Genomic DNA, 23,775 nt, shown 5'->3' with positions numbered 1-23,775 from the left:
AGGTCTAATCCTGGTTCTGCTACTTGTCTGCTGTGTGACCTTGGGAAAATGACTTAACTTCCCTGTGCCTCACTTACCTCATCTGTGTCTGTTCATTGTTGTATTATACTCTCCCAAGTACTTAGCACAGTGCTCTGCACACAGCAAGTGCTCAATTGAGCAATTGAATGAATGAATGAAGGCTTTGGGAGGTGGAGAATGTTTAACCTGGGTAGATAATAATAATAATAATAATATAATGATGGCATTTATTAAGCACTTACTATGTGCAAAGCACTGTTCTAAGCGCAGGGGAGGTTACAAGGTGATCATGTTGTCCCTCGGGGGGCTCACAGTCTTAATCCCCATTTTACAGATGAGGTAATTGAGGCCCAGAGAAGTGAAGTGACTTGCCCAAAGTCACACAGCTGACAATTGGCAGAGCTGGGATTTGAACCCATGACCTCTGAGTCCAAAGCCCATGCTCTTTTCCACTGAGCCACGCTGCTTCTACCTGAGTGCTTACTACAGGGCCTTCACAAATACCATTAAAAAAACAACAACTAAAAAACAAAAAAAATCAAATACCACTAAAAAAATGTCTGGGGGAGGAGGGTTTTTACACAGCAGAGTGAAAAAAAATGATTTAAGAGTTGATTCTGATGATGGCATTTGTTAAGTGCTTACTATGTGCAAAGCACTGGTCTAAGTGCTGGGGAGAATACTAGGTGATCAGATTGTCCCACGTGGGGCTCACAGTCTTTATTCCCATTTTACAGATGAGGTAACCGAGGCCCCGAGAAGCTAAGTGACTTGCCCAAAGTCACACAGCTGACAATTGGCAGAGCAGGGATTTGAACCCATGACCTCTGACTCTGAAGCCCGGGCTCTTTCCTTTGAGCCCATGCTGCTTCTTACTAGGGTTGTCAATGATAGCATTTAGTAAGCGCTTAACAAATACCATTATTATTATTATTATTATTATTATTATTATTTAAAAGTACTAGCCAGGGAACTACAACATCACATATATTACATAGGGCATGCAGCAGAGCGGGTGCATCCATTTTGTGTAAGTATGCCCTGTTGGCCCAAATGTAGAGGGCTTTTTGGGGGGAACACCTTACCTCTTCCTTTTCTCCAGAGGCAATGCCTTGCCCAACCATGTCCCTCTGAACATCACGTGCTGCTTTCAGCCTGGGGAGATGGAGTCAGGAGCCACAGCAGAGGAAGCGTTGGTGCTTTAAAATAAACACACCAGATACAGAACCATTTGGTACCATAGCCATACTGCAGAGGAGCCAGCCCAGCTGAAAACCAGGTGTCTGATATAAAACCAGCCAAATGGCCACCCTACCATCCCATAAATCGCTTTTATTACCAAAATAAGTCAATAGTTATAAGAACTCAAAGTACTTCTCATAATAATAAGAACATTCCCCTTGACATTTATCAATAAATAATATTTATTGAGCAGTTTCTGGGTGCAGAACACTGAACTAAGCACTTGGGAAAGTACATTACAACAGAGTTGATAGCCACAATCCCTGCTCTGGAGGAGCTTACAGGCCACAGGGGAATGCTAACATTAAAATAGATTAGGAATAGGGGAAATAATTGAGTATAATAATGTTTATATTAGTACTGTTGGGGTGGGGTGAGTATCAAAAGTTTGAGGGATATGCAGTAATAATAACAATAATTATTGTGGTATTTATTAAGTGCTTATTATTCCAGGCACTGTACTAAGTTCTGCAGTAGATACAAGCAAATAGGGTTGTACACAACCCCTTTCCCATGTGGGGCTCACGGTCTCAATCCCCGTTTTACAGATGAGGTAACTGAGGCACAGAGAAGTGAAATGAGTTGCCCAAGGCCACACAGCAGACAAGTGGTGGAGCCAGGATTTGAACCCATGACCTTTTGATCCCAGACCCATGCTGCATTCACTATTGGGGTTCGGTGAGGAGTCCCAGGCAGTTTCATGGTTTGAAAGGAGGGGAAGGAAGGGCTACTCTGCTTCTGCCTCCGCTTTGGAGTCTGGGCTAACGAATGGGGAGATGGATGTCCATTCCTCTGCTCCTACCTGAGCAGCCTCGCTGGCCCCTGGAGGGGAAACAGAATCTTCCCCAAGGAGCCGGTTCAGAGACACTTCGGTTGGAGCTGAGGGAAACAAACACACTCATCCCCCTCCACCCACACAGCCCCTCCACTTCTTCTCTCTGTCCCCTTGGGGCCGGGAGACACGGGAGAAAATGCCCTGGAGGAAACGATCCCTCCCGAAGAGCCGGGTCAGAATGGCTTCGGTCTGTGGCCCCACCTCAGTGCAGTGGAGGAGACCACCCAGTCACATCCCCGTGGAACAGTCCATCTCAACGGATCCACATCCCCACTATCGGCCTGCGTCCCTTCCTCTGCACCTTCACGGAAAGTCTTTCTTCTCTCTTTCCTGACAACTCCCCTGGCCAGAAGGTCAGAAGACCTCGTCATTTAAACTGTAAAGACAATCGATCAGGGTCTGATATAAACCACATGTTTACCAGATCATCTCGAAGGATTTCATCTAACAAGCCAGAGGATAAAATGTTCCAGTCTGCCTTAGAACTCAAAGTACTAAGTGCAGAGAAAGAGAACACCACTAGGAATTAGACATGGGCCCTGCCTGAATACTAATATTAGTATTCCTGCCTGCAAGTGCTTTTAGTCAAGGAAACTGGCCATAGTATCAGTAGGTTCAGATTTCTCCCATTCCTTTCTGCATCACCCTTGGACTTGGATTTTCCTCCCTTTATTCACCCCTCCCTCAGCATTAGGTACATATCCGTAATTTATATTTTTATGTTAATGTCTGTCTCCCCCTCTAGACTGTCAGCTTGTTGTGGCCCGGGAACATGTCTACCAACTCTGTTATATTGTTATATTGGGCCCTCCCAAGCATTTAATACACTGCTCTGTACTCAGAAAGTCCTCAGTAAATATGATTGATTGTCAGTGTGGCAAGCTATTATCCTGGATTTGAAGTGAGAATAGTTAGAGACTTCTGCCATAACACACATTCTCAATATGTGTTTTTTGTTGGAATGAAATTAGGGACTATCTTATAATAATAATAATAGTATGTGTTAAGCGCTTACTATGTTCTAAGCACTGTTCTAAGCTTATATTTATGTGAAGCCATCTGGGCTAGGTTTTCAAGATAGTGAATAAACTGTTTATGCACGGTAGTCTTGCAAAACATGAGTATTACAGTGTGAAGTTTCCTTAATGCTAGGTTTTGTAAGAACCCAACCCTGGTTAGTGTTTTTATATATGTGATTTCAGAACTGTTCATCTTCTTTGTAAAGGCCCTTGTCTTGAGATTTGCTCCACTTAGAGATCAGCCCAGTGTGGTCCCCACAGTTTCAGCAGCATGACCTAGTGGATAGAACATAGGCCATGGGGTCAAAAGGAGCTGGGTTCTAATCCTGGCTCTGACACTTGTCTTCTGAGTAACCTTGGGCAAATCACTTCACTTCTATGGGCCTCAGTTACCTGTGTTGTGTGAAAGGACAGAAGGTTAGCACTCCTCTTGAGAAAAATGGAAAAGGTCCTAGTGGCCTATATAACACATATATGGTTAAGGCACTGACACCTACTTAATAATAATGATAATAATACTAATTGTTCTATTTGATAAGCGCTTACTATATGCCAAGCACTGTTCTAAGCTCTGGGGTAGATACAAGGTAATCAGATTGGACACAGTCCCTGTCCCATATGGGTCTCGCCACCTTAATGCCCATTTTACACATGAGGTAACTGAGGCACAGAGAAGTTAAGTGATTTGCCCTAGGTCACACAGGGCACATGTGGCTGAGCCTGAATTAGAACCCATGTCCTCTAACTCCCAGGCTGGTGCTCTTGCCACTAAGCCACAGTGCTCCTCCCAGGCATCTACTTCATGGCATCTAACCAAGTTTAGAGAAGCAGCATGGCCTAGTGGACAGAACAAGAGCCTGGGAGTAATGTGGATTTCTAAACCCAGCTCTGCCACATGTCTGCTGTGTGACCTGGGCAAGTCACTTCACTTCTCTGTGCCTCAGTTACTTGATCTGTAAAGTAGGGCTCAAGATTGTGAGCCCCAGGTGGGACAGGGACTGTGTCCAACTTGATTACCTTGTATTTACCCCAGTGCTTAGAACAGTTCTTGGCACATAGTAAGCCCTTAACAAATACCGCAGTTATTATTATTACATCAACACCTTCACACCCCTTGGCACTCACACTGTGTATGTAGGAGAGAGAGCTGATTGAGAAGTAAAGTTGCTAAGTGGAAGACAAGGCAGAGTTATAACAGGTGTGGATGAATTTGGAGTGGCTTAAATCTGTCTTATTATTAATCTTTATAAATATTATAAAATTGTTATATATCTGGCTTATTTATAAAAAGTTAAGGAACAGAGCAAAAAGATGGACCTATATCTGAATGTCAAGAAGACAAAGATCATGAGAACTGGAAGTTTTAACACTTTTGTAGTGGACAGAGAGAAGACTGAAATAGTTGACAATTTTTTTCTCTCCTGGGATCCATAATCAATAGTAAAGGAACTAGTAGCCAAGAAATACACCGAAGATTAATATTAGGAAGACTTTCTATGAAGAACCTGGAAAAAGTCATGAAATGTGCTGATGTAACTACTGCCACAAAAATACAAATTGTCAACTCTGTGGTATTTCCAGTGACAGTGTCTGGATCTGAAAGCTGGAAAGTGAAAAATCAGGATAGAAGAACATCGATTTTTTGAAATATTGTTGTTGGGGAAGGCTTTTGCGAATAACGTGAACTGCCCGAAAAACAAACAATTGGATTTTGGAGCAAATAAAGCCAAAGTGGTCTTTGGAAGGACAAATGACTTGACTTAGATTAACATATTTTAGACACATAATCAGGAGGACTACTTCTCTGGAGAAGATACTAATGCTAGGAAAAGTCCAGGGAAAACATGGAAGAGGCAGACCAGCAGCTAGATGGATAGAGACCAGAACAACAATAACGGAAGAACAGTTAGAAAAGTTGTGGATTACGGCAGAGGACAGGACGTCTTGGAGAAAGTAAATTCATGGAGTAACTATGAATCGGAAATGACTTGACAGCACAATAATAATAAATCTGTCTTGCAGTGACAGAAAAAAAGTGTTTTTATTATCTAATTTTATTCTCCATTTCCGTTCACTTTTCAATTTGACGAAAGGTAAGGCCTTAAGTCAGATATGGCATTTTCACAGCCAGTCAAATCCAAATATCTGGCAGATCATGTTTGCTCATGCCTGTATAAAGCTGAATTCTATTGCATCTTCTGTCAGAATCGGGAAATAAGGCAGAATGGGAAAGGGAGATGGAAACTTCTCTATACATGCCTGGTTTGAAGCTAAAAAAAAAGGAAAGGAGCAAATTGACCAAAAGTGACTGATAAGTTTGAGAAAGTAGAGGCTGAGGCACTTGGTCAAGAATGGATTGGGAGGGAATGATAGCACTGTATAGTTAGTACATTAGAATGCCAAACAGTTGTAAGAGAGAGGTGATGGAGTAGAGGAGCAATGTGGCCTTTTGGAAAGAACCCAGGCTTGGGAGTCAGAACACCTGGGTTCTAACCCCAGCTTTGCCCTTGAGGAAGTCATTTAACTTCTCTGGGCCTCAGTTTCCTCATCTGTAAATTGCAAAAGAAATCTTACTCCCTCCTGCTTAGTCTGAAACCCAGATGGGACAGGGATTTTGTCTGACATGATTATCTTGTATCTACTCCAGTGCTTAAAATGGTGCTTGACAAATAAGTGCTTAATCAATGCAATAATAATAGTAGTAGAAAAAAGGCAAGATTTGAGTTCTCTGCAAAATTATGTAAAGGTTCAGTTTGTCCTTGATACTGGAGATTATGCTATGTTTTTATCAGTTGGATGCAAGAATTGACCGATTTTTAGGATCAAACTATAATCCCTCTTTTGAAATACAGGAAATGAGATAGTTTTGGTGTTATACAAGGCAGAAGAGAGATAGAAACGACAAACGTTTAAAATTGATTGGGCATGTTTCTAGTGATCATCTGGTCTCGGTGTCAGCAGGATTCTGTTGTAATTACATCTCATTTAATCAACACTGTTTATTATTTAATAAAAGAGCTTTAGCCAAGAAGGTAGAAAATAGGCAGACAATACTACAATGTGGCTTAATGGCCCATCTGCTCAAATATCCAGTCCACCGAGTTAGCAGATTCATTCATTCAATCACATGTATTGAGCACTTACTGTGTGCAGAGCACTGCACTAAGCCCTTGGGAAGTGCAAGTCGGCAACATATAGAGACAGTCCCTACCCAACAATGGGCTCACAATGTAAAATGAATAATTCATTTATTTAGATTGTTAGCTTGTTGTGGGCAGGAAATGCCTCTATTTATTGTTATGTTATACTCTCCCAAACGCTTACTACAGTGCTCTGTACACAGTAAAAGTTCAAGTACGAGAGAATGAACGAATATGGCTTCTTCACTGTAGTACTGAGATAACTTTTTGGTCACTGTCAAAGGAACTGTGACCACCTATTTAATGAATAGATTCTAATCCTGAGAGTGTGGCACTCTATAGCAGTGCTAAGTAAGTCAGAGATGGTGCAGGTCTTTAGACAATCAGCTTAGTAAAAATAAATCAATGAACAGTATTTTTATTCAGCACCTACAGGGGACAGTGAACCATACTAGGTATTTGTGGGACTGAAGTAGAAGCAATATGCATGATAACTGTTATCGAAGGCCTTGCAGTCTAATGGAAGAAGCAATGGTTTTTCCTGAGAACTTATCGTGGAAGTTCTTTAAGGGTAGAGATAGTGTTTACCAACTCTTGTACTTTCCAAGGGCTTAGTATATTGTTCTGCACACAGTGAGTGCTCAATAAGCACTGTTGATCTATTATTTTTTACAGGTCACTGTACTAAGCACTTGGGAGAATGCAATACATTGGAGTCAGGAGACATGATCCCTGCACTCAAGGAGGTTACAATTTAGTGAGGAAGGCAGACATTAAAATAAATTAAAGGTAGAACACAGACACTAAAGGAAATCCCTGTCATCTGAGCCAGTAGAACTTTTAGTCAGGGTGGCAGATTTGATCAAGGTTTGAGTAATAATAATATTAAGGATAATAATTATTTGTTTTAATAAGTAAATAAGTAATAATACTAATATGTGCAGGTATTTGTTAAGTGCTTACTACATGCCAGGCACTATATTAAATGCTGGCTTAACAAATACAATTAAAAATGAGCAAAGGTAATAATAATGATAATAATGGTGTTTGAGCACTGTGCTATATGCACTGGGATAGACACAGTATAAATAGATCGATCACAATCCCCATTCCACACAGGTCTAACAGTCTAAATGAGAGGGAGAAGAGGTGTTTAGTCCCCATTTTACAGATGAGGAAGCTGAGGCACAGAGGAGGTAAGTGACTTGCCATTTTACTTGCAGGCAAATGACAGAGACAGGATGGGAACCCAGACCTACTGGATCCTAGTTACGTGCTCTTTCCAAAGGGCCATGCTGCTCCTCCAGCATGAAGAATGAGGTGATGACCTTCTAAACAAAACCAAGGTCTGGGTGGCTTAGTGGCAAGAGCCTGGGCTTGGGAGTCTGAGCTCATGGGTTCTAATCCCCACTATGCCACTTGTCTGCTGTGTGACCTTGGGCAAGTCACTTAACTTCTCTGGGCCTCAGTTACCTCATCTGTAAAATGGGGGTTGAGACTGTGAGCCCCACGTGGGACAATCTGATTTCCTTGTATTTACCCCAGCACTTAGAACAGTGTGTGACACATAGTAAGCACTTAACAGATGCCATCATTATTTTTTTATTATTATTATTTCAAGAGAGATGGAATAGTCCATAGCATAGAAACCAGCAGAGAAGAAAGATTAGGATTGTATAGAGACCAGTGGATTTGGCTTCGGGAAGCTCATTGGCGACGCTGAGATCTCAGGAGTGAAGGGATAGAAAAAAGTAGTGTTTCGAGAAGAAATTTGGTGGGGAGGAAATAATTGCAGCAGATGTATACACTTCATTCCAAGGAATTTGGGTAGTAATGGGAGTGGGAATATAGAGTAATTTGGAAGGAAGTGGGATTTAGTATTGGGAAGATGAGTATTTTTAACTATAGAAGGGGCTAGGTCTGGAAACACCCTCTCAGGGTCGCACCTGGGGAGTTTCGGCTACGGGAGGGAGTCAAGCAGAGGCCTATTTATTCCATTCCTAGCTTGGGCAGTGGCTAGCGAGTGGAAGGCAATCTGCTACAAGTCAAAACTCACCCATGCTGGGCAGCAGCGGCACGGGAGAGAGTCGAGGGCGGAGACTCGAGTTTACTGCGTGGAAGGCAGCAATGGTAAACCACCTCCGTATTTTTACCAAGAAAACTCTATGGATACACTACCAGACGATTGCAGATGGAGAACGGGGTGTTCTGGGACAGATGTGTCCATGGTGTTCCTATGGGTTGGAAATGACTTGAAGGCTTAAGACAAGAGTTCAGGGAAAGAGGTTAAAGATACTATTAGTAAGACAGAGGGGAAAGGGGGAAGCTTGTGTTTTAGGAAGGTGTGAGGGAATGTAATAAGAGGTATATTAATCAATCAGTAGTACTTATTGAGCACTTTGTGCAGAGCACTATTCTTAGTGCCTGGGAGAGTACAAATCAGTTGGTAGATAGGATCCCTGCCCCTCAAGGAGCTCGCAGTTTAACCAGATAGACAGACATTTAAAAAGATTACAGGTAAGTTCCAGACTGTAAACTCCATGGTGGGCAGGAGATGTGACTTTTATATTGTTGTGTTGTACTCTCCCAGTCGTTTACTTCAGTGCTCTGCACAAGTACTCAGTAAATACAGTTGATAGGCTGAGAAGCAACTGAGCATATGATATTTACATGAATGCCATAGGAGTGGGGGTGATGGGGAGTACTTATGGATTTAGAGGGTAGGATTCAGTGCATAGTACAGGCAGTAGGTATTTCAGAGGGAAAATAGGATTGGGTGATGAGAGCTTAATCTGAGAGGGCTTCCAGGAAGAGTTGTAACCCTGGTGTGGGCAGGGATTGTCTCTCTTTATTGCTGAGTTGTACTTTCCAAGCACTTAGTTCAGTGCTCTGCACACAGTAAGCACTCAGTAAATACAACTGAATGAATCAATAGGTTATTGATGATGGACACAAAGCTGGTGGATTAGATTTAAGAAACCTCCCCTTGAGGGGCAGCAGGCAGGAGAATAAAGAGGAGGAATGGGAGGTAGAATGGTGAGAATGTGATGGTGAGACTTTCAGAAATTTCCACCTGTGCTGCCTATTTTATAGCAACAGGGTGTATGGACAGTGTCGACAGGGGCAGGCAGAATGGCAGTGGGGACACAGAGGGTTTCAGGAGGAAATGAAAAGTTTGGAACAATTGGTGGGGGTTTGGGGCGTGGGAGTGTGAAGGGGAATCAAAAAGTTGTCAAGCAGAAGACAGAGCTGAGTATAGAGCAGAGAATCAGTCTATCAATCCGTGGTAGTTAGTGAGTGCTTACTGTGTGTAGACTGCTGTACTGAGTGTTTCAGAGAGTACAGTACAACATAGAATGAATGTAAAGTGGCAGAAAAGGGCTCACTGTTAAATTCATGGACAAACATTATATAATGGCTTAAAAAAAGGAAATTTGTGGGTAAAGAGGGGGGATATTTACAGATGTTAAGTCGACAATTACTCTCTCCCACTTCATAGCCTTATTCATTCAATAGTATTTATTGAATGCTTTCTGTGTGCAGAGGCATTCCCTGAATAAACCTCCCTTTCCTCTCTTCTCCCACTCTCTTCTCTGTCACCCTGATTGCTCCCTTTATTCATCCCCCCCAGTCTCATAGCACTTACATACATATCTGTAATTTATTTATTTATATTAATATTGTCTCCCTTCTAAACTGTAAGCTTGTTGTGGTCAGAGAATGTGTCTGTTTATTGTTATATTGTACTCTCCCAATTTACTAAATTTACTGTAACCAAACTATAAGTACTAATCGTAAGCTCCCTGCACACAGTAAGCTCTCGATAAATAAGATTGAATATGAATATCCTGGGCAGGATGATCCACTGCTGGGTCAGCAAGGGCATTTCTTATTCTCTTATGTTTTCAGACCTCTTTGATTCTGCGGGTATGCTTTAGGTTGAGGATGTGCGAACCCATGCACTTGTGTCATCTACCTCAAAGGTAATGGATATGAGCTAATTCTCACTTCATTAATTTATAAGCTCTATAACTCTCACTTGGAACCTCAAGATCCCATCACATTTCTCATCCAGGATAAAATAGCTGAGAGTTGCCACGTGGGTTCAGATTACTAAGACTTCATTGTGATTATAAAGTGTATTGTGAGGTTTTATCATAAATAATTGACAAAATGACATTTATGACAATAAAAGAAGAAAGTGCACTCAGTGCTGGAAGATCCTTGTTGGTCATCATAGGGTTTTCAGTTTCTATGGTGGTAAAATATTCTGAAGTGCAAATGGAACAGTAGCATCATTCTACAGTTTAAAATCTGAAACTTTTCTTTTCAGGCTTGCGATTTGTAAAATGTGCTGCATTAGGCCTACTTTGGATTAAAAATATGCATTTCCCCATAAATATCTGGTTAAATGTGAGATTGTGTAGTTTTGAAAGGAGACGATACATGTCTAGCATATGGCTTGTTTATGTGCAACAGGACTTTTATCTGAGTTTAAAATATTCATTAAGGCATTAGGAACTTACATATTTGCAGAAGAAACAGAAATGGATCAGTAGAAGCAGTGCATTTTTTCTGTGATTCACCATATTTCATTCTTTCCCCTTTCCCTCCCCTTCCCAAGAGGGAATAACTGGATATGTTCTTACCCTGCAGAAGATACGAACATAAATGATTGCGAATTGTGGTATGGTTCAAATCTTCATTTAAAAAAAAAGTAGAACCTCAAAGCTATTGGAAAGAACTTGATTTAGCAATTAGGAATACTAAGATATGCTTAAGATGTTCTACTAACAGTCTGACATGATATGTAAAATGAAATATCTCCATCTTTTTCTATGAGATCAAAATTGCTATTGAGATTTATTTGACAGCAATTGCAAAGCTGTGTGTTCATAATAATCGTGATAGTTTTTGTTAAGCACTATGTACCAAGCACTGTATTAAGCACTGGGGTAGATATATTCATTCAATCGTATTTATTGAGTGCTTATTGTATGCAGAGTACGGTACTCAGCACTTGATACAATGTTATCAGGTCTCACATGGGTTTCAGAGTCTAAGTAGGAGGGAGGACAGGAGATGAGGGAATTGAGTCACAGAGAAATTACATAATTAAAGAAGTTACATAAAGTTAATACAAATAAGTACATTCCTGATCTGTACATAAGTGCTTTGGGCTGAGTGTGGGGTGAGTTAAGGATACAAATCCAAGGGCAAGGGAGACCCAGAGGGAAAGGGAAAAGGGAAAATGAGGGCATAGTTGGAGAAGGCCCTTTGGAGGTGGGATTTGAATGAGGATTTGATGGTGGGGAGAGTGATTATCTGTTGGATACAAAAGGGGTGAGGGGGGGAGTTCCAGGTCAGAGGCAGAATGTGGGTGAAGGGTGAGTGGAGAGCTATATGACACTGAGGAACATTGAGTTAGTTGGCATTAGATGAGTAAATTGTAAGGGCTAGGTTGTAGGAGGAAGCTTGCAGCAGTGAAGTGATTCAGTGCTTTAAAGCCAATGGTAAGGAACTTCTGTTTGAGGCAGAGGTGGATGAGCAACCACTGGAGGTTCTTAAGGTGTAGGGAAACATGAACTGAATGGTTTGTGAGAAAAATGATCTGGGCAAAAGGGTGAAGTGTGGACTGCTGTGGGGTGAGTCAGGAGGCATGGAAGTAGCTGAGAAGACTGAGACAGTAATCAAGGTGGGATAGGATAAGCACTTGGATTAGCAGAGTAGCAGGTTGGACAGAGAGGAAAGGGAGGATTTTAGCACTCTGTGAAAGCTGAACTGGCAAGATTTGGTGACAGATTGAATATATGGGTTGAATGAGAGAGATGATTTGAGGATAATGCCAAGGTTTCAAGCTTGTGAGACAGGGAGGATGGTGGTACTATCTGCCATGGTGGCAAAGTCAGGGGGAGGGCAGGGTTTGAGTGGGAAGATGAGGAGATCAGTTTTGGATATGTTAAGTTTGAGGTGTCAGAGGGACATCCAAGTTGTCATTGTCTTACGCTGTTGAGTTGTATCCAACCCATAGAGACGCCATGGACACACTTCTCCCAGAATGCCCCACCTCTATCTACAATCGTTTTGATACTGTATCCATAGGGTTTTCTTGGTAAAAATACGGAAGCAGTTTACCATTACCTCCTTCTGCATAGTAAACCTGAGTCTCACCCTTGACTCTCTTCCATGCTGCTGCTGCCCAGCACAGGTGAGTTTAGTCTTGTAGCAGATTGCCTTCCACTTGCCTCCACTTTCACTACTCAAGCTAGGAATGGAATGCCTCTGCTTGACTCTGCCTCCCGCAGTCAGGACTGATAGAGAACTGGAAACTCTCCAGGTGCAACTCTGAGAGGGGGACATCCAAGTAGAAATGTTCTAAAAGCAAGAGGAAATAGAAGACTACAGAGAAGGAGAGAGATTAGGGCTAGAGACGTATTTGGGAATCATCCACATAGAGATTGTTGCTGAAGCTATGGAAGTGAATGAGAGTGAGTGTAGATGAAGAATAAGAGACCCAGAACTGAGTCTTGCAGGGTGGGAGACAGAGGAAGAGTAGGGGGAAAGAGATTAATAAAGGAAAACTGATTCACAGAGCAGTGCTCTTTCAACAGTATCAACAGTAGGGCTCAATACAGAAAGTAGACCATTAGAGAAGGACAGCATCTACTTGAAAATAACAAGGAAATAATAAGCATTTACTATGTGCCAAACACTGTACCAAATGCTGAGATAGATACAAGAAAATCGGGTTGGACACAGACCCTGTCCCACACGAGGCACATAGTCTAAATATGAGGGTGTAGGGGTTTATTCCCCATTTTACAGATGAGGAAACTGAGGCCCAGAGAAGCTAAGTGACTTACCAAAAGTCTCACAGCAGGCAAGTGGCAGAGTGGGGATTAGGACCCAGGCCTTCTGATTCCCAGGCCTGTGCTCTTTCCACTTGACCATAGTGCTTCCCAGGTAATCCATCACTTTAAGAAATGGATGTTAAGTGATTACATAAGTGGAAGATTCTCATTTTTCACTATTACTGAGTAATCGCCTAACATCCATTTCTTAGAGTGATAGTTTCTGTTTTCCTCCTATCACTGCCAAATTTAAATCACACTGGGGTGAATTATGTGCAGAGAATTAGCCATGACACTGAAATAGCCTTTGTTTCAATGACACTGTAAAATTATCATCCCATTACAACTCAAGATTTGTTTGGCATATCTTGATAAGAACCCAGGAAACCTAATCAGTGTATTTTGTGGAAGACAATTGGAGGAAATATATATGTATTTTTTTCCTTTTTTAAACTATCACACTCATTCAAATGACCCTTTGTCACATGCACGCTCTGATGCTCTTCATCTACCCCAGTGCTTAGCATGGTGCTTTGGCACATAGGAAGTGCTAAATAAATATCTTTATCATTATTCTTTTTATTTCTCAAGATTTCTGCTTTTCTATTTAATGCATTTTGGTTACATGGCCAAAGGCATTTCCGTAATTAAGAAAGAGGAGGGCACAATACAGTGCCCAAGCTCTGCCTGCCAAGGAATGTTGGCACCACAATCCCATTTTTGAAAATCATGTGTCTTGTCTGTTCTGAGAACATAAGCCTTTAGAACAGGATTAATCTTCTTGTATGTTTTATTGTAAAGCTAGTGAACATTAAATAATTCACATAAACAAATGAAGACTAATTTGCTTATTTAAAAATTTTACCCAATTACCCAATTCATGTTAATGAATAATTTACAAGGATAAATGAATAGAGATAAAAATGATTTCTCTTTAGGCCCTAACATAAAAGCTATCATATGCAGATCCAGCCTTATTGACTGCTCATTCATAAAAGAAATAACCCCAGAGAAAACTGCATTCAATGAGAATCAGGCTATAATACAAGGAGCTGAGGACTCTAGAGAATTTCATATTTCCATATAAAACCAGAATCATTTGTCTGTGGTTGTTTTTGAATTATTCATATGAACCATATCCCTCTGCTTTTAGAGATTGAAAGTGAATCGCCTCTATTGTAGGGTATGCTTTTGTGTTCACTTTAAAGGTTTTTAGCTGGGGTTTTTTATGTATTTATTTCCAATAAGGTGCTTTTCTCTGTTGAGAGTTACTCTTGAATATTCACCAATGAGATTCCATCTACAAAGTATTAAATGGTAACAGTTTGAATTGCGCCTAGTGGAGCACCATAAAACTTCAATGATTTGGCCCAAAGAGGAAGAAATTCTGTTCAAAATAGAGAAAGCTATAAATTGTTGAAGTATTTAAAAAATTAAACTGGGGTGTGAATCCCCTTCTATTTGTATGTGTGCAAGTTTATTATTTAGCTTCCTTGTGCCTGTACTGATCTCTCTCTTTCTTTGATTCAGTCTTTTAATCACTCTTAAACTGCCTGAGGTTAACACCCATGAAGATTATTTAACTTCATTCTAAAGGTGAAATCCTGTCTTACGTCAATTGCAGTGGGTGGGGGGCAAAAAAATCAACTGGGGATTAATTTACAAGAAATTTCCAATGTGATGGTATTTATTGAGTGCCCTCTTAGAGCAGTTCACAGTACTAAGTGCTCGGGGAGGTACAACAGAAGTACAAGACACGTTTCCTTCCCAAAAAGAGTTTACAGTCTATCCGTGGATTGGCTGTGAAGCAACGTGGCAAAGTGGAAAGAGCAAAGGCCCAGGAGGCAGAGAGCCTGGGTTCTAATCCCAGCTCCACCACTTTTTCTACTATTTGACCTTGGCAAGTCACTTAAATTCTCTGTGTCTCAGTTAACTCATTATTCATTCAATTGTATTTATTAATCACTTACTGCATGCAAACCACTGTACTAAACACATGGGAAGTATAATTCAGCAACATTACCCTGTATCGGTCCCAGCACTTAACAGTAGTGGCAGCAAAGTAATAAATAAGTGCTACTGTTCTTTCTCTTCACTTTTCATTAAATGCTTAACAAATTTCATTGTTATTATTCATTCATTCAATCGTATTTATGAGTACTTACTGTGTGCAGAGCACTGTACTAAGCACTTGGGAAGTACAAGTTGGCAACATATAGAGACAGGCCCTACCCAACAACAGGCTCACAGTCTAGAACGGAGAGACAGACAACAAAACACAACATATTAACAAAATAAAATAAATTATTATTATTATTAGACAGTTTACAATTAATTAGATTAAATCAGTAATTAATCACAGGTACCCAAGTGCTGAGGAAGGGTCTAAATAAACATGGAACTATTAGAGATGACTCCTAGTGGATGTAACTCAGGGTGTAGGAAGCTAATTCACTTCATCACTTTCCCCACCACCACCTTACTGGCTGATCATGCACTTCATTCAAACCAGCCCACACACTTCACCCCTCAGATGATAACCTACTTACTGTATCTCAAACTTGTCTTTCTCACTGCCAGCTCTTTGGCCATGTCCTCCCTCTGGCCTGGAATTTCCTTACCATTTATATCTTATAGACCCCCAATCTCCACATCTTCAAAGACTGAGGCAGAGCGACACAGAAAAGACAATGAAGTGACATACAAGCAGAGGGGGAAGAGGAGAAAGAGGAAAGGGCAGAGAAAGAAGAGTAGCACTTATTTGTTATTTTGCTGCCACTACTGTTCTCAAGTCCCCTCCTACCACCCCAGCCAAAAAAAGGGGGATCTCAAGGTGTCCTGTCTACCTATTTTCAGATGACAGGACAGGACCTCAAAACAGGCTTGTGTCTTACCTAAAATGGGGCAGGTAGCCTCTTTTCCAAAAATCTTTCCCCCTCCTATTTTACCTCTCTGATCACTCTGATCCTCTAATGCCAACTTACATTTTTATCATCATCATCATCAATCGTATTTATTGAGCGCTTACTATGTGCAGAGCACTGTACTAAGCACTTGGGAAGTACAAAATGGCAACATATAGAGACAGTCCCTACCCAACATTGGGCTCACAGTCTAAAAGGGGGAGACAGAGAACAAAACCAAACATACTAACAAAATAAAATAAATAGAATAGCTATGTACAAGTAAAATAAATAAATAGAGTAATAAATATGTACAAACATATATACATATATACAGGTGCTGTGGGGAAGGGAAGGTGGTAAGATGGGGGATGGAGAGGGGGACGAGGGGGAGAGGAAGGAAGGGGCTCAGTCTGGGAAGGCCTCCTGGAGGAGGTGAGCTCTCAGCAGGGCCTTGAAGGGAGGAAGAGAGCTAGCTTGGCGGATGGGCAGAGGGAGGGCATTCCAGGCCCGGGGGATGACGTGGGCTGGGGGTCGATGGTGGGACGGGCGAGAATGAGGTACGGTGAGGAGATTAGCGGTGGAGGAGAGGAGGGTGCGGGCTGGGCTGTAGAAGGAGAGAAGGGAGGTGAGGTAGGAGGGGGCGAGGTGATGGAGAGCCTTGAAGCCCAGGGTGAGGAGTTTCTGCCTAATGCGCAGATTGATTGGTAGCCACTGGAGATTTTTGAGGAGATTTTTATGGTATTTGTTAAGCTCTTACTATGTGCCAGGCACTCTTCTAAGTACTGGGGTAGATACAAGGTAATCAGGACCCGGTCTACGTCCCACATGGGGCTCACAGTCTTAGTCCTGATTTTAAAGACGAGGTGACTGAGGCAAAGAGAAGTTAAGTGACCTTCCCAAGGTCGCAGGGCAGTTTAGAACCCAGGTCCTTCTGAATCCTAGCCTTATGCTCTATCCAGTAGGCCATGCTGCTTCTCTTTTCACATACTATACCTCCGTCTCATCTATCTTGCTGCTGACACCTCACCCAGGTCTTCCCTCTGGCCTGGAACTCCCTCCCGCTTCCTATCCATCAGACCATAACTCACCACCCCATCTCTTTCAAAGACTTATTAAAATCACATCTCCTACAAGAGGCCTTGCCCTACTAAGCCCTCATTTCCTCTATTCCCTCACCTTCTGTGTCACCATTGCACTTGGATTTGTACTCTTTATTAATCCACATTAACCCAAGCACTCATCCTGTCCTTCCTTGATTAGTGTATCAGCCTCTTTGCTGAATTCCCTGCCTCCTGTGCCTCCCCACTCCAGTCCATACTTTACTCTGTTGTTCAGATCATTTACCCACAAAAATGTTCAGGCCACGTTTCCCCACTCCTCAAGAACCGCCAGTGGTGGCTCATCCCCTTCCACTTCTAACAGAAACTCCTTGCCATTGACTTTAAAACACTCAATCAGCTTGCCCCCTCCTGTGTCCTCTCACTACTCTCCTAATACAACCCTGCCCACAAACCTCACTCCTCTAATGCCAACCTACTGACTGTGCCTCAGTCTCATCTGTCTCACCACCTACTTCTCTCCAACATCCTGCCTCTGGCCTGGAACACCCTTCCTCTTCATATCCGGCAGACACTTAACTCTTCCTTACTTCAAAGCCTTACTGAAGGCACATCTCCTCCAAGGGACCTTCCCTGAGTAAGCCCTCTTTCCCTTTTATTCCACTCTCTCTGTGTTGCCCTGATATGCTCCCTTTATTCATCCTCCCTCCCAGCCCTGCAGCAATGTACATACCCATAATACATTTATTTCTATTAATATCTGTATATCTCTATAGACTGTAAGCTTGTTGTGGGAAGGGAATGTGTCTGTTATATTGTCATTGTACTCTCACAAAGGTGCACAAAGTAAACACTCAATAAATGTGATTGATTTATTGATTTATTCACCCCAATCTCAGCCCTCAGCATATATGTCTTATCTTGTCTTATGCCGTTGAGTCGTTTCTGACCCATAGCGATACCACTGACACATCTCTCCTAGAATGCCCCGTTCTGCTCCTGCAATCATTCTGGTAGTGTATCCATAGAGTTTCCTTGGTAAAAACATGGAAGTGGTTTATCATTGCTGCCTTCTGCATCATAAACTCGGGTCTCTGCCTTCAAGTCTCTCCCATGCCACCCAGCACAGGGAAGTTTTGACTTGTAGCAGATTGCCTTCCCCGGGCTAGCCACTGGCCAAGCTAGGAATGGAATGGGTAGGCCTCTGCGTGACTGTCCCTCCCATAGCTGAGACTGGTAGAGTACTGGAAGCTCTCCAGGTGCTACCCTGAGAGGGGAGCATATATGTACATATCCATAATTTATTTTCATGTCTGTCTTCCCCACCCTAATTTGTAAGTACCTTGTATGCAGGGAACATGTCTACCAACTCTATTGTACTGTATTTATTCATTCAATCATATTTATTGAGTGCTTACTGTATGCAGAGCATTGTACTAAGCCTTGGGAAGTACAAGTTGGCAACACATAGAGACGGTCCCTACCGAACAGTGGGCTCACAATCTAGAAGGGGGAGACAGACAACGAAACAAAACATATTAACAAAATGAAATAAATAGAATAAATATGTACAAATAAAATAAATAGAGTAATAAATACGTACAAACATATACATATATACAGGTGCTGTGGGGAGGGGAAGGAGGTAAGGTGAGGGAGTGGGGAGGGGGAGGAGGGGGAGAGGAAAGAGGGGGCTCAGTCTGGGAAGGCCTCCTGGAGGAGGTGAGCTCTCAGTAAGGCTTTGAAGGGAGGAAGAGAGCTAGCTTGGCGGATGTGCGGAGGGAGGGCATTCCAGGCCAGGGGAAATGACTGTAGTCCTTCAAGTCCTTAGTATAGACCTCTACATACAGTAAGCACTCAATAAATCATTGATTGCTACCTATCCCAGGATTTTATTTCAGAATCTGGGATTTGATCTTCTTTAAGTCTTTGAGCTATGGTAATAATAACTGTGATATTTATTAAGCACTTACTATGTGCCAACCACTGTTTTAAGCACTAGGGGAGATACAGTACAATCAGATCAAACAAAATCCATGAGCCACATGGAGCTCATAGTCAAAGGGCGAAGAAGAAAAGATGTTCAGTGCTTAGTACAGTGTCTGTCACATAGTAAGTGCTTAACAAATGTCATCATTATTATGTTTAATCCCCATTTTACAGTTACGGGAATGGAGACATAACAAAATTAAGTGATTTGCCCAGGGTCAAAGAGCAAGCAAGTGACAGATTCAGGTTTGCAACTTAGATCTTATGACTCTGTCCAGAGCTCTTTCCACTAAATCATGCTGCTTCTCTGTGGTGAACTATGGAAAGAGCATGCACCTGTGAGTCAGAGGACTTGGGTTCTAATCCCAGGTCCACCACTGGACTGCTGTGTGAATTTGAGTAAGTACTTGTTTTGTTTTGTTGTCTGTCTCTCCCTTCTAGACTGTGAGCCCGTTGTTGGGTAGGGATTGTCTCTATTTGTTGCCGAATTGTATTTTCCAGGTGCTTAGTACACTGCTGTGCACACACTTAGCACTCAATAAATACAATTGAATGAATGAATGAACTCAACTATTTTGTGCCTCAGTTCCCCCATCTGCAAAATGGGGATTCAGTACCTGTTTTCCCTCCAACTTAGGCTGTGACTCCTATGTGATACCTGATTATGTTGTATCTATCCCAGAATTTAGCATAGTACTTGGCGTATAGTAAGTGCTTAACAAATACCACAATTATTAGGTATGATGATGATGATATTAGGTATGATGATTATTAGGTATGATGATATTATTATGAAAATTAAGAAATACATCTCCTCCAAGAGACCTTTCCTGACTAAGCCCTTATTTCCTCTTCTCCTATTGTCTTCTGTGTTGCTCTGGTATTTGGATTTGTACCCCTTTATTCACTCTTCCCACAGCCCCACAGCATTTAACGTACATGGCTATAATTTATTTATATTAATTTCTGTCTCCCGCTCTAGACTGTAAACTCACTGTGGGCAGGGAATGTGTTTGTTCATTGTTATATTATATTCTCCCAAGCACTTAGTTTAGAGCTTTGCACACATTTAGCACTCAATAAATACGATTGAATGAATTAATGAATGTCTTCCAACTCTGTTATATCATACTCTTCCAAGCACTTAGTACAGTGCTCTGCAAACAATAAGTTCTCAAAAAAAGATTAACTGAAAATGAATACCTACTCACATCCCCTGACTCATCTTTGTACAAGTGTTCAAATTTGTTCTGAAGGTGTAAGACTAATTCAAAATATATTTTTTTGTCACTAAAATGGCAAGTGCCTTTTGTTTCCAGAGAGCATTCTTTCTAAATAATTCTCTATATCTAAAGAGGGAATTGGGGTGTAGGGAATTGGGGGAAGACAATTCTGGGAGTGTCGCAAGTTCAACAATTACTAGGCAGCTTGAAGGTAATATAGTAACTCCACACATCCAACTTAATAAACAATGTTTTGCTTGGTACAACGTACCTTTGGGTAAGTGAATTATAGGAATATTTTCCTTTCCATTGAAGTTTATGAGGTAGTCAAGTAGCTAGCTGCATAAACATGCTTTCCACTTCAACTTCTGCTGCTATTACCAGGAATGGTTTTTGTTCAGGCAGGCAAACATTTAATATTTGTTTCTGGGCATAGTGAACTAATGTTTCAATTTGATCTATCAGCTACAATTTATTGAAACGAGGCAGTGTCTTAGTTACAGTTAGTAAACCTATGGGAGTTGACACATTCATTTTGATAAAGAACATTTCAGAAGAAAATACTTTTTGCCTTTAATAAGTGTGTAAAAATACGTCTTTAAGGTTCTAATCTCTTGCATTCGACATGCATTCTGAAGAACTGCTCAGTTTGCTATGTCTCTGATTGCAAAGAAATAATTTTATTGATGTTTATCTTCGGCAGGTGGAAATCAGAAGAACATTGTGTAATGCTGGAAATAGTTGCTAGGCAACCATTTTCAGTGTCAAAAAAAGTCTTCCTTTTAAGTGTCTGCAGCATGTGAAAAACCAGAAGGTTCTGCTCAAACAAGGGCAACCTGCAGAGATTGTGACATCGTTCTTCCTTTCTCACACTTCCTTAAAACTTCCATCTATCTTCAAATGCACACTTTTAGACCTAGGGCACGATAACCTTAGTTTATAGCCTATCTGGCCTTATCGTCTGATTCAGTCTCGATTATAGTTTGCCAATCTGACAGACACTGACATCAGAATTATGGTAATGATTTCTTGTTGGAGTACGTGCAGTTAAAGTTATGTCAGCATAGTTATTCTGTGGGCCATAACATTAGAAACGAGAATCATTATTTTACATTAGTAGCAGCTCTCTCCACTTGGAAATGAATTACACTATTTATAAAAAAAGACAATCGGTTCAGGAGTTGGAAGGGCTACTTTTTTAGCAAGTGTATGAAAAGGGAAAATCAAATAATTCTGAAGTAATACCAAGGGCTACATGATTTTGAGTTTGGGGTTTACCCTGGTATTTCTCTCTAATTGCATGTAAGGAATTTATCCACCACTTGAATTCGGTGACTTTATGTCGAAGAACGTGTATCATGACCTTCCCAATTTAAAGGTGCTCAATAAATACGATTGAATTCTCCCTTTATTGCTGATCTGAAGATATTGCATCAGGTGAGGAAGTTTATGTTAGATATTCTTACGTTTGTTGGCTCTTGCCTGGTTTGTTATATTGTGGTATTGTAATTTCCCAAGCACTTAGTACAGTGCTCTGCACACAGTAAACCCCCAATAAGTATGATTGACTGACTGGAGGACTGGTTTTCTCTGAACCTCAGCTGAGGAAGACACAAGGGCATTTCTGTATTCTTTTCACAACAAGAGGAAGAGAAATCTAGCAGGAGCATGAAGTTGGTACCAGGTGGCGACTGCCTCCATGAGAGAATTCCAGGCTGTGAAACCCATTTGGCATCTCCCACTCTATGCCGGGTATGCATCGTAAAGTAATGATGTGGCAGATATAATTTTGCAAAAGTATGGCAATTTCACCCACACTGGAGCATTTTTGGAGGGCAGCCCCCAACACACACACCCCTGCCCCCAACCAACCAACTTAACAGACTTCAAAGCCTTTGAAATTTCCTTCCGGCCTTGTGTGAGCCTGGTTGTTGCTTCTGAACTCAGCAGCGGAAGTCTCAGCGGAGGGGCATGGGTGTTGAAAATAAAAATACTGGACATAAAAGTGTCTGGATGGTGACTGGTGTCATAACTGGACCGGATGGCTGATAGCCAGCTCATCTTTTAGGCTATAAGCTCATCATGGGCAGAGAATGTGTCTACTAGCTCTGTTGTATTATCTCTTCCAAGCACTTAGTATAGTGCTCTGCACACAACAGTAAGTTTTCAATAAATACCACTGATAGATTTAAAAAAACAGCTAACCAGTCTGTGTTGTATAAAGCTGTATGAATGACTAATAATGATGGTGGTATTTGTTAAGCACCTACTATGTGTCAAGCACTGTTCTAAGCCCTGGGGAAGTCTTAAAGACAGTGCTTAGGGTTGCCAACTGAATCTGAGCTCCTCACCTAATGTCTTCCTCTTAGGGTTGATAAACTGATGACAGAAGTAGTTTCTACCTCTATTTTCCAATTCAGTACTTGTAACTTTAAAGAGAACGGCTTTGGTAGGAACACACTGTGATCCTCAGAAAACAGAGGACACCTTCTGGAATCTGGAGAGACTGTTATTTTCTTTCATAAACATCATGACCAGAAAACTCAAGCACCCACTCAGGACAGAGTACTTATTGGCTTCTGGTAGTATTATAAGGAAGTTGCAAGATTTGGTCCCTGCTCTTTAAGGAATCAGTAATCAAAGTGGGGAATAAACACAGAGCACATTTTAATTGAGAAGCAGCATGGCTCATTGGATAGAGCATTGGCCTGGGAGCCAAAAGTACCTGGGTTGTAATTCTAGCTCTGCCACATCCATGCTGTGTGACCTCGGGCAAGTCACTTCACTTCCCTGTGCCTCAGTTATCGCATCTGTAAAAATGGGGACTAACATTGTGAGCTCCGTGTGGGACATGCACTATATGCAGCCCAATTGGCTTGTATCTGCCACAGTGCTTAATAGAGTGTCTGCCATCTAGTAAGCACTTAACAAATAGCATTAAAAAATAATTCCAACATTTAAAATTCAGGCTTTTAACATTGCAAAAGCTGGCAAGAAAAGGAAACGCACTGAGTGATGAGATATGGTGTTTAAATGGTTCTGTAGAGAGGAGTGGGATTCCCTGCTGGCTTGGACCTGACCTGAAGCCCCCTAGAAATGGTTTCTTAGCATTTTTAACAGAGTGCACATGGTGTTTTCTGCCTCACCCAATACCATGACAGGTATAGCCTTTGGGCACCTTTCCCAGTATCCCCTGCCCAATTTTAGGCTCCCAAAGATCTTCTGCCATGGAAAGGACAGAGAATGCATCAGAAGATTTTAGTAATAATAATAATAGTAATGATGGCATTTATTAAGTGCTTACTATGTGCAAAGCACTGTTCTAAGTGCTGGGGAGGTTACAAGGTGATCAGGTTGTCCCACGGAGGGCTCACAGTCTTAATCCCCATTTGACAGATGAGGTAACTGAGGCACTGAGAAGTTGTGACTTACCCAAAGTCACACAGCTGACAGTTGGCGGAGGCAGGATTTGAACACATGACCTCTGACTC

The 23,775-nt window shown here is 41.6% G+C and overlaps 1 protein-coding gene, 1 non-coding gene and 1 pseudogene across 2 annotated transcripts in view; 2 read left to right on the top strand and 1 right to left on the bottom strand.

Moving 5' to 3' along the window:
• Nucleotides 1-23,775, top strand: part of LOC119930739 (schwannomin-interacting protein 1) — an 823,807-nt gene that overhangs the window by 91,288 nt on the left and 708,744 nt on the right. The window lies entirely within an intron of this gene.
• Nucleotides 3,513-3,647, top strand: LOC119936119 (annotated as a pseudogene).
• On the bottom strand, nucleotides 18,212-18,349 carry LOC119935008. Its single transcript, XR_005453061.1, has one exon. It is a non-coding gene; the product is annotated as a small nucleolar RNA SNORA7 (small nucleolar RNA).

Source organism: Tachyglossus aculeatus, chromosome 1, assembly GCF_015852505.1.
Source record: "Tachyglossus aculeatus isolate mTacAcu1 chromosome 1, mTacAcu1.pri, whole genome shotgun sequence".
Taxonomy (NCBI): Eukaryota; Metazoa; Chordata; class Mammalia; order Monotremata; family Tachyglossidae; genus Tachyglossus; species Tachyglossus aculeatus.
The sequence above is the reverse complement of the archived record's forward strand: the minus strand, read 5'-3'. Positions and strand labels throughout refer to the sequence as shown.